Source organism: Papaver somniferum, chromosome 11 (genome assembly GCF_003573695.1).
Source record: "Papaver somniferum cultivar HN1 chromosome 11, ASM357369v1, whole genome shotgun sequence".
Classification (NCBI taxonomy): Eukaryota; Viridiplantae; Streptophyta; class Magnoliopsida; order Ranunculales; family Papaveraceae; genus Papaver; species Papaver somniferum.
The window spans coordinates 123444097-123458178 of NC_039368.1; positions in this window are offsets into that span (position 1 = coordinate 123444097).

Sequence of the window (14082 nt, forward strand, 5' to 3'; positions counted from 1 at the left end):
GTTACCCAATTACCTTGGTTTGCGAATATGGTGAACTATCTTGTTACTGGTCGAATGCCCCAACATTGGGGTAAACAAGATCGTTCTAGGTTTTTAGCCGAGGTTAAGCACTTCTTTTGGGATGATCCGTATTTGTTTAAGTATTGTCCAGACCAGATTATTAGGAGATGTATATCTGAGAGTGACCAGTCCAGTATTATTTCCTTTTGTCATGGTCATGCTTGTGGGGGTCACTTTAGTGCTAAGAATACTGCTGCTAAGATATTGCAGTGTGGATTATATTGGCCTTCGTTGTTTAAAGACTCTAACAGTTACTGTGTTACTTGTGAGCGTTGCCAGAAATTAGGAACTAATTCCCGTAGGAACATGATTCCCTTGAACCCTATTTTAGTTGTTGAGGTCTTTGATGTGTGGGGTATTGACTTAATGGGTCTGTTTCCTAATTCTTTTGGTAACCTATACATCTTTGTCGTTGTAGACTATGTCTCTAAGTGGATTGAGGCGGTTGTGTGTAAAACCAATGACCATAAAGTTGTGATCGAGTTCTTATAAGATAATATACTTACACGTTTTGGTACATCGCGAGCTATAATTAGTGATGGAGGGTCGCACTTTTGTAATGGACCTTTTATGATTTTGATGAAGAATATGGTATTACACATAAGGTAGATACCCCGTATCATCCAAAGACTAGTGGTCAGGTAGAGGTTTTCAATAGGGAGATAAAATGTATATTAGAGAAAAAATTTAATCCTAATCGGAAAGACTGGTCGTCTAGGCTTACTGATGCCTTATGGGCTTACCGTACTGCGTTTAAGACCCCCATTGGAATGTCGCCTTATCGACTTGTGTATGGCAAGGCATGTCATTTACCTGTTGAGTTAGAACATAGAGCTTATTGGGATGTTAAGCAGCTAAAATTTTCACTTGACAAGGCAGGAGCCCATAGGAAACTCCAGCTCAATGAGTTGGACGAGATTCGTATAGATGCTTACGATAGTGCTAAGGAGTATAAGAACAAAATGAAACTTTTGCATGATAGAAATATTTTAAGGAAGTCATTTTCTCCGGGTCAAAAAGTTCTTTTGTATGATACCCGCTTGCATCTTTTCCCTGGGAAGTTACTTTCTCGGTAGACGAGTCCTTTTTTTATTGTTCGCACTGTCTTTCCTCATGGAGCTGTTGATATCGAGACATCGGATGGTATTAATTCTTCGAAGGTTAACGGTCAAAGATTGAAACCCTTTTTAGATCCCTTTCCTACAGGTGATGTTGAGGAGGTCCCTCTGGAGGAGCCTGTTTACCCTTGATTGACCATCGAGGCGATTGTATGTTGTATATTAGTTTTTGATTTCTCTCTTCACTCAGGTACTATCTTTCCGACTTCTCTCTTTACTGATTCTTATGTTACTTTACTTTTTGGTATTGCTCTTTCATTAGAAACATTGGGGACAATGTTATATTTAAGTTTAGGGGTGGGGAAGAAACTTTTTGTTAGCTTTTAGTTGCAATAAATAAACTCCAGAGCCTAGAAATTTATGCCTATTAAGGTTTTCACTAACCAATCTAAGTGGATGGGAACATCTTGGTTTTAGGAGTTGAGGAACCAATCTGATTAGATGGAAACATCTAAAGAGTCTATTCATAAAAGCACAGAGCTCAGGTGTTAGAATTAAAAAAAAACATGGCAGTTTCGCTATATCTCGTTGAATCCTAATCCTTTTGTTTTTATTTTTTTTAAAGTGATTTGGTGGGGCACACGATTCAAGTTGTTACCATTGCTAGGGTGAAATAGAGTGATTGGGATATCAAAAAATAAAATAAATAAATAAATAAAAATTGAGACCTGACCATCAGACCAACCGGAATAAATTCAATAAAGTCGACCACTGGTGCCCTTTTATATGCCAGTTGTGTTGACCTAGAGTTAGGTTTATCGACCACTGGTCCCCTTGTATATGCCAGTGTGATATTAGTCAGACCGGTATCTCATTCCATTAGGATAGGTTCACCTTGGCAGAGGCCTTCAGACAGATATGAGAAACACCGCTCACTTTAAACCATATATTTTTTTCTCTCTTTATCCATCTTCTTAATCTTTCCATGTGATTGGTTGACTCCGGTTATGATGTCCAAAAACTATCTCAGTAGAGCTCTGTCACTTATATATGAATTTTAGTATGCTTGAGTGCAAACTCATATACAAAAATTGGAATATCGCATCAGGGTACTTCCTCCTGTAGTCAGTGATTGTATGCCAACCAAGGAGATTCTTTAGTGCCTTCCAAGGTTCTGTGTAGATATCTAGGGTTTGGAGTATAAGGTTTTGTGGGTAAACCTCTGGTAAACCTCCCTAGATTAACTCGGTCACTAGGGCCACCTAGTGAGTTAGGACTTTATTTTATAGATTAGTTTTGCTCGAGGACTAGAAAATAATAAGTTTGAGGGTATTTGATAGACACATTTTTGTGTATGAATTGTCATCAGTGTCTATATTGTTAGTGCTCGATTTTTGTACTAATTTTGATGTTTTATGTGTTTGTAGGTGTTTTTGGAGAAATACACTTGTGTGGAAAAAGTTGCTCGAAAAGTGCTATTTGGACCCCCGTAGAAAAGTACTAAAGGCACCCTCATTTTGGATAAGGGGCACCTCAGTTGGGCTCCTGCTATTTGCACCCCCGGTTTGGTTAGGGGGACGCCATCTTCATTGTTTCAAAATTTTCAGTTTTGGCAGGAATTGGTTGTAGTCACTAGAAGATTTTCTGTTCAGGAATTAGTGATGTTTTAGAGAGACTCAGTGGCTGAAACTCTCAGGGATGACGTGACTAGTCTTAACAGGAAGGGTATGGTTGATTTCGTTAGCTAAAGTTGGCTAGATTCTCGGTGAGAAGAAAACAAAGGAGGGGAGATATTCACGAGTTGCACGAGATATTCATGGGATTTCCTGTGCGTAATAGAGGATGGAGTGTGTCTTAACAGAGTTTTACTCCAAATGGGACTGTGTTGGGAGTGTGTCAACACCAGAAAATGCGTGAAGGGTTAAATCATGGAAGAAAATATCCGGAAAATATTTTCCTTTACTACCGAGTAATAAGAGATTTTTTGGAGTGATTGAGCGTGATTTCTTGGTGATGCTGGCTATATAAAGGGTTTACGGGACTCATAGAAGGGGTGTCGAGAGTTACGAAGTGATATGAGAGGATAAGGAGTAATACAAAGCTTAGGATTGAAAGACGAAAAAAAAATTTGTTCTGCTGCGAAGAGGAAGAACACGAAGAACAGACTTCATAAGACAGTCATTTATCAACAGTGATAACGACACAAGGCGAGGGTCTTAGAAGAACAGTGACAGAAGCAGTTTATTTTTATCGTTCTTTGTAGCAGCGTGGTTTGTAACAATTTAACCGTTACAAACCCGGTTTTGGTTATATTTTCTCCATTTCATCATTTGTAAGCACCATTTGAGCAATGAATATCAATTTTGAGCAAGTTTACACAATGATGAGCTAAACCCATCCTCTAGGGCGACGGGGCAAGTTATTTCGCCAATGAAAAAGTGGTAATTTTTGCCTTAATAATTTATGCAATTTAATTTTTGATTATTTTCATAGAATAAAAAATTTTCCAATGATTTTTATTAAGCAATTGTTATTTTAATTGATGGTATATGCTTAACCTTGAGTTTTTGATATTCCATGCTTTCAATTTACAATTACTCTTTTATAAAATCTATTTTTGCAATAATTAAAATCACTTAAATGGGTAAAATTGCATAATAATAATAATAATAATATCACTTTGGAATTGATAGAAAAGTGGAACCCTTAGCCCCAGTTTCTCCAAAATCTTGACATCACTTTTTGAATCAAATTTGCAATATTTATTTAAATCTAAAAATTCATTTCCTTCACAAGTCTGAAACGAACCTTTTTACCACTATCACTACAATACTTTGAAAAACCATCAGTCCTACAGATTGATCTCCCGAACTTAAAGCACTCCCTTCTTGCAGTGCATCTGTGTGTGGTTAAACATTTCGCTCGGTTGAAGGAGTCTCTTCCGCACGGTCGTCTCCTCAATTCCGTAAAAACCAGCAAATCGTTTTCCCCATCTACAGATTGGCGACCACAGTGGGAGATCATTCTCTCGGTTGCAACTCACAATTTCATCAAAGATGGTCGATTATGGGGAGATCTCAGAAACATCCAATCTCAATTTATTATCTCCCAGTACTGGCGAATTTCTTCTAATTACTACTAAACTTGGTTGGCCTGGTCAAGCTCCCACAGAGGCTATGAACACTCAAAGCTCAACCACCATTGCTGATCTGATGAAAATTCTAAATGATGTAGTAACAAATCAAGCGGAAATTGTCAAGATACAGAACGAGGTGTTTGCCCTTTTGAAAGTTCTTACTGATCAGTTATCAAGGGAACCAACATATGATCTCTCTAAAAAGAATGCTGATGGAAATCCTTCATATGTGACCACTGGTGTTGATTTCTCTTGTAAGATCCATACCTCCACCAGCGACGAAGAAGACAAAGTCCACACTCATGCTAAGCGCAAAAGGCTCCACCAATCTAGCTTGGACGTTCGTGAAACCTCGGAACAATTCTCACGAATTTCTAAAGAAGATCCGTCCGTTTTGGCACGCTTCAATCAAGACTCTTACGATGAACGGATAATGCCATTTTATAAATCCCTTTTGGAGGATTTACATTCTCGGATTGTAGCCGAAGCAACTAACCGATCGGCTGCTGCTCTACTCAGCCAATCCGAGCCATTCCAGAATAAAGAAGTTTGCAAGGGTATAAGGAAAAACATGTATTCTTCCAATCCTAAAATCAACCTCCGTCCTTCCATGAACGTTATTGATGAAGGAAGTAAAAAGAAAACCGAGGCACAACAATACACACATTCTTCTCCAGTTCAAAGGAAGAATAATCAAACCAGAAATGCACAAATGTTGACTCAGCGTCAACAAAATGACCAGACAGCTCCGGACTTCCATCTTCCCATTGAAAAAGTGGTCGAGTTGTTAGAAGTCTGGATCCAAGATGGTGCAATCAAATTTCCATACGTCAAGAAAAAGCCGACTGAAGAAGAAATGGATAATCCTCGTTATTGTCGCTTTCATAGGTTCGTCAATCATCCAACAAACGACTACAAGGTTTTGAAGCGCATATTCAAGGAAAAGGTCGAATCAAGAGAACTTAACCTAGGGACTGAATGGGTGCACATGGATCGTCTCTCAGTCGGGACTTTCTCTCTCTGAACAACCTGTCAAAAAAGGCGGTTCATGGTCGAACATATATGTGAAATGTTCTATACATTGAAGGCACAAAGGAAATACATGTTCACAAAACTGAATCACATCGTGCCAGGGAGGCGACTGTCCATTTCTTTAAATACTCCCTGGGCCTTCAACCACAGACAAAGAGATGCACGACCGTAGACTACTTACCATAGTCGATCTCAAAGGAAACAAATTCGGAAGAACGTTGATCCCCCATCAATATAATTCCACTGAAGACTCTTAGAGCCGCAGTCATCACTCGAAAAGAAGCTACTCATGTTCCCATATCAATCAAGAATCATGAAAGAACGGTCAGAGATGCTTATGGCTACATTACTTTCAAGATGAAAATAGGCTCAACCTAGACAGAAGCCAAGTTTTTCATAGTCAAGGAAGATCCAGGATATGACATGATCCTCGGACGAACATGGATCAATGCTGAAAAGATGGCTACAGACAAAACGCCTTTGGTTTCACATCTCTCCAACGAAAAAGGTTTGATCCAGAGGATTTGGTGAGCCCTCCGTCGTCATGACACTGAGAGGAAATTCTGATGAGGTTGAAGCAAGAACCTGAAGAAGGTGCATCGACATTTCTCAAAGTATTCTGCACTCAGGCAAGTCTCATTCCTCATATGTTCATATCATATATTCTCCTACATGCTCTCCTAGCATGAGGACTCAATTATGCTAACAACTCAGCCGTTGCAAGACGTCATGAATGGATATCTTCACCACAACAATATTTTACCAAGTGGTCGCACCTCTTCGAATCGAGCATCTCACTGGAATGTTCATTTTTGAGACGATATGCAATCATGACAAGGAATGTATTGGATGTACTAATGTTCCACATTCAGAAATGTCCACCGCCGAATTATGCAAAAGTGTTGATGCCTGTACGAGCATGAAATCTCACACGTTGGAGGACTAGTGAAGGAAAAGCCAAACCTAAGATATTCAGTGCCAAGACGATCATGCCTAAGACATTCTCTTGAGGGATTTGATGCTTTGAACCTCAAGCATCTGAAGTTTGAAGTAGGATTTTCTTAATTTATCCGTGGTTTGATCAATCCCTCGAAAACATATGCAATACTTGCATTCAGTAATTGAATCTCTTTCAGCAATCAACATCAGTTTATTTAAATGAAAATCTTTATCAAAACAAAAGTAAATCCCTACAAATGTCAATCGCCTACTTTTCCAAGGCCAACTGAAAATCAAAAACCGTTCATCTCTCGGCGCCTTATTCTTAGATACCTTCAAATTGTACTCCCAATCAAAGAGTACATCTGACACCTCTAACTTCAGCACGAGTATTATTAATGACATACTGATTAAACACCAAGACGATCAGCATAGCAGAAATACAATCGATAAGTCTTCATTATCCCCATGAAAAGACTTCTGAAGCAGATGCAACTTCATTAATCCATGGATGGCACAAACTCCTTCAACGTACACTGGGGACTTGACCTTATTAGAGAAATCGGTTCAAATCTATCAATAAATGTGATCCACATAACAAGTTATTGCTGGATGATGTAATTCCATGAAACGTCATCAACGGAACTTCTCTACATCACGAACCTTGCACGACCATCGAACTTTTCTCCTCACACCCAGAATGGAGACTGTCGCTGCTATATGCCACAACAATATCGATTCCCTAACGAAGCCACTTCACAGTAAAGTCATATTCAGGAGAATTTGGGTTGAAGTCCTAGAACATCTTCATCTTAGGAATTCTCAACTCACCAACTAGTTCGTGAATGTAAAAGGCTCACTGGATGAAGGAGCAAAGGCTATATCGATAATCATGGTTCTAGCGTTTTTCGGTCTCTGGAGCAACTCCAAACATAGTATCGGCATCAACAAGGATATGTGGAGGAACTCCGTTCATGGTCTCAGCATCAACAAGAATTTCAGGAGAAATTTCAATCGTGATCTAGCATCAACAACGGTCTCAAGAGCAACATCCTCATGACAGGGCTTCATCAATTAACCATTCTCTGAAGTATTGCTCGACGAGGCGGACTTATCCAAGCACTAATGATTCATATGAAGGTGTGTAGACATGAAATATGTTCACATTAAAGTCTTTCCAAAATTTTCACGATGGGCGGGCACACTCCCAAGTCTTCTACAAGGTGTTCTCATCACCTTTACAAATGAGATACAACACACTTCAGGCCATGGGTTTAGTAAAACGTACCAATGGGTGAGGAATGGGACAATTCTTCCTGAACGAAATATGTTTTTCTATGTCTCTTCTACAACATACCAAAAGGGCGCATCAATCGGACATACGAGCTGAAAGATATGGACTTTACCGTCAGGTCTATGAAATCTAAAAAATTTATACGGGATTACAAATTACAAATGTGAACGCTTCGTTGGCTCACCTCTACAACTCAAAATTGAGTGATTCTTTTCTCATGTGATAACTCAGTCTCTTATCTTAAAAATTTGGGGTCAAGCATCGAATTTCGACGTCGTATGAGGTTCCTATAGCTTCCAGAGCGTACAACATGCAAGCAACAATTCTTAGACGAGATTCATAACTTCCACGGTCGATCGGTGTCCACCAGGTCTTTCCACTAAGTCCTTCATCAAAGTACCTTCAACTTCAACCACCTAGGTCTTTACATCAATTTTTCTACCTTGGTCCTCTATCCAAGTCTTTCCAGAAAAAAGAGAAAACGAAAAGGAGAGATTTAACAATATACCGGGGACTGACAGTCCACTGATCAAGATGATCGGTTTCACAGTCCGAGACTCGTGACACCAGACTCTCATATGCTAATCATTCATCATAAAAGGAATGCTACCACCAGATCATACAACCATGGTCATCACATCAGCCCTTCTTGAGAGCAACCTCAGTCATGGTCCCGTGACCAGGGTTTCAGAAGTGATGTTTCTACGACTGGCAGAAACAAGATGGCACTGCACGCACCATGCTCATGTATCAATCAAGGGGTCCTGATATCAAATGAATCAATTATTTTAAATCCTTCACCAACCGTTCAAGACACAAGCGAATGGTCTAAAGACACAAAATGAGTGTTTTACAACAAGCTCGCCTGAGATGATTTTACACTGTCACGCACAAAGCAGCGAGCTGGGAGAAATTGGTGAATATTTTAGGGATGGGTCATATACAATTCTCTTCGTATGGATGTCCTCTACAATATATCCAACATTTATAGCAATTGGAGAAACTAGAAAAAAGATGTGGCCAAAACATTGGACTACATACCAGCTGAATTTTTTTTGGAAGTTTCCTGGAAGTTTACTGTTTCGTCAATTTCGGCCCTTAAACGTGATCAAAAGCCGAAAATATTCTACGCTAGAGCTTGGAAATTTTCTGAGGATGAAGAAACATGGGTAGATCACGAAAATCCGACATCGAACGAAGATTATACATCATTTTCAATGAAGACCTGACTTCTGAATTTTCCGATGACGAATTATGACGAAATTCTTCATTCATCTACATCTGAATCAGAAGCTATGCCTTCCGCACGAGATCAGACTTCATCTTCAGCCGCTTGTCTCATTTGCTGAAGCCGGCGGCGTTTTGCTGATAAGATGCAAGCCTTTCATCTTCAGCTTTCCTTTTCAGTAATAACTCATCTCGTCCCTGCTTCTCTTCCGCATCCGCTAAGGCTAAGAAAGCGTTGATTCCATCACGGACGACTCCCAGATGATCGAGAGACATACAATGCATCAGCTTTCCAGCGTCTCTGAAAGCTTGATTTACTCGGCATGAACATCCGCAGAAGTCTTCATCTTTGACATGATATTTCTGGAGCGTTCCCCGGAAGGGCCAGAAGAGTGGTTGTAACCATAAGTCACCACTATATGAGGCGAAAGACATGGAGTCATGGATATACCAATAACAAACGCGTAACAAAATGGTAACAATCAAACTCTTACCTATTTACAGTTTCACTAGCTGTAGTGATTATAACGTCAGAATTTCGAAAACTTGCTCGTTCCCTCAAACCTGTAAAGACGAGCAAAATTCATTATTCAAAATCATGACTTGATTTTCATAAAACCGCGAACAACCCACGTAAATTTTAACATCCAATGGTTTTTCAAAAACTAGACAGACGTCCATTCTACAATTGTGAAAAGACATTATTTCACCATGTATAATGGTCTACTTTCAACAGTTGTTCAAAATCAAAACATGATTTTACAAAATATATAAATTTTTAACGTGAAACTCACGTAAATTTGAAAAATATATCTATATATTTTTGCTCCATCGCACGAGCATCTGTCTTTGAAGCGAGAGTATATTTTCAAAGATTTCTGAAACCTCGAAGATAAATTTTTTTCATGAAAGCTCATAAACAAAATTTTATTACTAACAGACGCACGTCTATTAAATAAAACTTTTCTCTCGTACGAGCATCCACCTTTGAAACGAGAGTTTATTCCACTTTGTGAAATCTAATATATTTAAAATAAAATAAAAATATAATTTTGGTTTTCGTGAAAGCTCATAGACAAAATTTTATATCATCAGACTGAGGTCTATTTTGTTTGCTCCTTAATCTAACAAAAGAACGAGCTTCTGTTCCTAAAACAAGGATTTCTTTTCTTGGGCCTAGACCCATGAATCCTAAATCAACCAAGGTTCGATCACCAAATCAGCAGTGCTACACCAATTTTCGCTCGATGCTCTATCATGCTACTGGTTTCTCCGTTCGAGCCATGGTTCGTTCGTGCAATCGAAAATCCGGTAACATTCCATCTTACGACTAAGTTCAATTACTTATTTCGTCTGTAACTAGAAAATCACCATCCAGTGCTGACTGAGGAACATGACTGTCCATCACTAAGCAGAGGACTTAATGTAGATGGTGGATTTTCGACAAAGGATAAAATCGTAAAACCATAATCTTACATATTCCTGATCCAGCGATCAGATGACTATTGAGTACCATGTCTCTTATCGAAGCATGAAAGATCATGCCATAAGAGTCTGTGACTGAGTATACTTATCTCAGAGCATACATGAATATGCAGTCTCTCAACTGAGGCAACAACATATTTCATGAATACTGAGCAATTTCAGTAATCACTTTTATATAGAATCGAACGATTGGACGGCTCCTAGACATCTTGCCTGCTAGTATAGAGCGATAACGTCTTCAAGATGTAACAATTTTTTCCCTGACTATATAAAAGATATGTGTATAGAATCTTAATGATTGGACGGCTCCTAGACAGCTTGCCTGCTAGTATAGAGCAACAACTTCTTCAGGATGCAACAATGTTTTCCCTGACTATATAAAAGAAATATGACGTTTCAACAAGCTCATATCTCTCAATTCTCGGATAATTAATGTTCCTACACAACATGCATGCTAATATATAGCCATCAATTAATTATTTCTAATTGTTAACTGAATATCCAGCAATATTCTACGATTCTTCGTAATATTTCGTCACTTCAATTCGTGGTTATTCCCAGCAGAATTCCACAGGTTAGTGATAAATATTCAACGTACGGGCATCTGAGCCGCTATCGAGTAAGCCCCGACCAAAATGGTGCAAGTGTACTCAGCAATAATGCACAAACGAGCACCTGAATGCACGAACGAGAATTCCAAAACACGAAGGAACGATAAACCGTCCGGTCGTGTCGTGGCCAGTCCCACGCCCAATTTTATAGTTTATCATATTTTTATTAATTTCCTTGATCTCATGAAAATATTTTCATTTGAGCAAATATCCTTCGTTTCGTGAAAACTCCTTAAATTCATGAAATTTCCTTCAAGTCATGAAAAATAATGTAAAACTAGGGAAACTCGTGGGACAGGGGCCTAGACGGTCGGTCATGCCCTAGCCGGTCCCACACGTCCCTTATTTTATTATTATTATTTTTTATGTTTCCATCATCTCATGGAAACTCCTTGATTTCAACAAATTCCTTGGTTTCAACAAACTCCTTGATTTTATGACATTTCCCTAAAATCATGAAAAATATAATAAAATTAGGAAAAGTGTCTTGGGACCGAGCTCTTTGGTCGGCCGGCCATGCCTTGTCCATAGCCTATCCCACACTTCATGACTCCCTATTTTATTATTATTATTATTATTTCCATAATATCATGGAAATTCCTTAACCTCATGAAATTCCTCAGTTTCATGGTATTTCCTTCACATCAGGGAAAATACATAAAATTGGGAAAGGTGCTGCGGGACCGAGTTTTCTAGCTGGTCGGCCATGCCCTAGCCGTGGCCGGTCCCACACCTTGTAATCCCCTATTTTATTAATTATATTTCATCATCTCATGAAGATTCCCTAGTTTCAGCAAAACCCTGAATCCTTCATATTTTCTCAAAATGTTGCAAACGCGCATCAGAAAATATCGAAACTCTTAGGACTGAGACACGGACATTATGGTGACACGGGCATATCTCCTTGACCGACCAAGGCCGACCCTAGGGCTTGCAAATGGCTGGTCCCATATGTTTTAATATTTTTGACCTAATTTGCTTAATTGCTCATATTGGGTCCAAACTCTTCTCAAACAACTGGGAGTTTGCTCAAACGACCATCAACTGGTCCCACGACCACCAAGAGCCGGTCCCATGACCCCTTTGTCGGTCCCTCATATCTCCATAATCAGGTTTTACTACCTAACGCTCACACGAGCATTATTTTAATAAATGATTAAACCAGCATTTAATCATCCCTTCACCAATTGGTCTTCAGAGACTTTGGTATTTTGCTCATTTGAGCATCCGGGCGTTACATGGTCGACTCGTCATCCCATGTAGCCGGTACCACCTTCACTCTGTGGTTGATTTTCAATAAATCATCGATTGATCAAAAATTAGGGTTTCGAATCCAGAGCTCTGCAAAACATAATTCTGAGCAGATTCAAATACTAATAATTTTATGATGATCCTGTGATCAACACTTTATTATTATGCTCGGCCTAGCTTCCAATATCTTAAATTAATATTTTATTTTATCTGGTCCTGACACCAATAATTCATCATCAGACGAGCAACACTTGCTCATGCGAGCAATATTTGCTCAGACTAAGGAATATTGGTTCAACTATCAATATTCAACAATATTTTCTCACCTTAAGTTATCAACATTTATTCGACAATATACTTTTGTCTCAGCAGACAAGTTGAACATTTGGAAATCACGTTCGACTAAACAACACAAGGAATCATCGTCCCACAAAAGTCAGCAACTGACTCCACAATCACGAGATGTCAATCGTGTCACATGGAGGATATTAACTAGGGTTATGGTATGGCGGTCTATGGCACGTGTGTTCATACACACGATGAGAATGTGAGCAAGTCGTGAAATGAGTTGGAGGAGTTAGCAAAGTAGTGGGTGGAAAATTAACCAAGTCTCCCACGATGAGCAACTGGTTTTGACACGATTTCCCACTTCCCCACTCTTTGACTCCAGCAACTGTCACACTTCATGGGATCAAGGTGTTTACAATTCTGGCAATATAATAAGTCTCTGAATCATGATTGAAAGGACAAGACAATCTCTCGTCCAGCAGACAAACAAGAGATTAAGAACCCAGCGTTCAATCAATCAGAACTTAACTTATTTTCTCCACGCAGAATACACAACACACCTACAACCTTTGATCACCATTGATCTCTCACATTTATCAGCTTCCCTCCTACAGATCGACCCATCCTATCTTGTGACCGAATTGACTCTGGAATGGCCATTGTCTTGGTTTAGGCCAGAGTCCTACAGATTGATATCTCGAACTTAAAGCACTCCGTTCTTGCAGTGCATCTCTGTGAGGTTAAACATTTCGCTCGGTTCAAGGAGAGTCTTCCGCACGGTCGTCTCCTCAAAGGTGACATGTGTATTACAACATATAACTTAGTATGTAGAGGTGCTCTTGTTGTTCACTGAGGTCTCTTCAATGTTCAAACTCTTAAAGCATGTCTCAAGAGACTTTTTAGCAGCCACTTTATGTTTCATAAGATATTCAATTATAATTTTGAGTTCAACAAGAATTCCTCTTGTTCCTTCGTACTTTTCTTTTACCCAATCTTGACGTCGAATGGTCATAGCAAGATTGGTATCCAGTTCATCAGAACCTTGGATTTATTGAGACATACTCTCAGAGCGAAAACACTTGGTTTTGGTTGGATCTTGTAGGTTGTAAGACAACATACATGACTCATCTTGTGATCCAGCTGAACTATCAGAGTCATAATCATACATGATGCCTTTCTTCTTTCTCTCTGTGTTGATTCCTTGACAATCCTTAACCTTTTGAGCTTCCTCCTTATTATCCTTTGAGACACTGCGAGTTATTGGGGGCATGCTCGGTTATGAATAAATAAATATAAAATGATTGATCAGAGTTTTCGAATACAGGTAAGAGAAAGTTTCTCTTTTTAAAAGAGACAACTTTCAGACAAAAAGACCTCTGGAGAATCCAAAAGTATAAAATAATATATTTCGTTTCCTTAGTCCGAATTTCCCAGGCTGGAAGGTTTATTAAAATTCGAAAATTCTAAATAAAACCTCTTTTTGTAAGATCATGTTAAACATGAAATTTTTTCAGACAACCATGGATTCACAGCTACCCATATAGTGTCACAGAATTTTTCTGATAAACAACTACACAAAACAAATGTGCTCATGTTTTATTGTGCCTTTCCCATCCAAGATTATGAGCACGAAAAGTATGAGAATGCACAATTTTGATACAACTAAGTTGCATCGGAGTAATATTTTTCCAGCTTACAGTG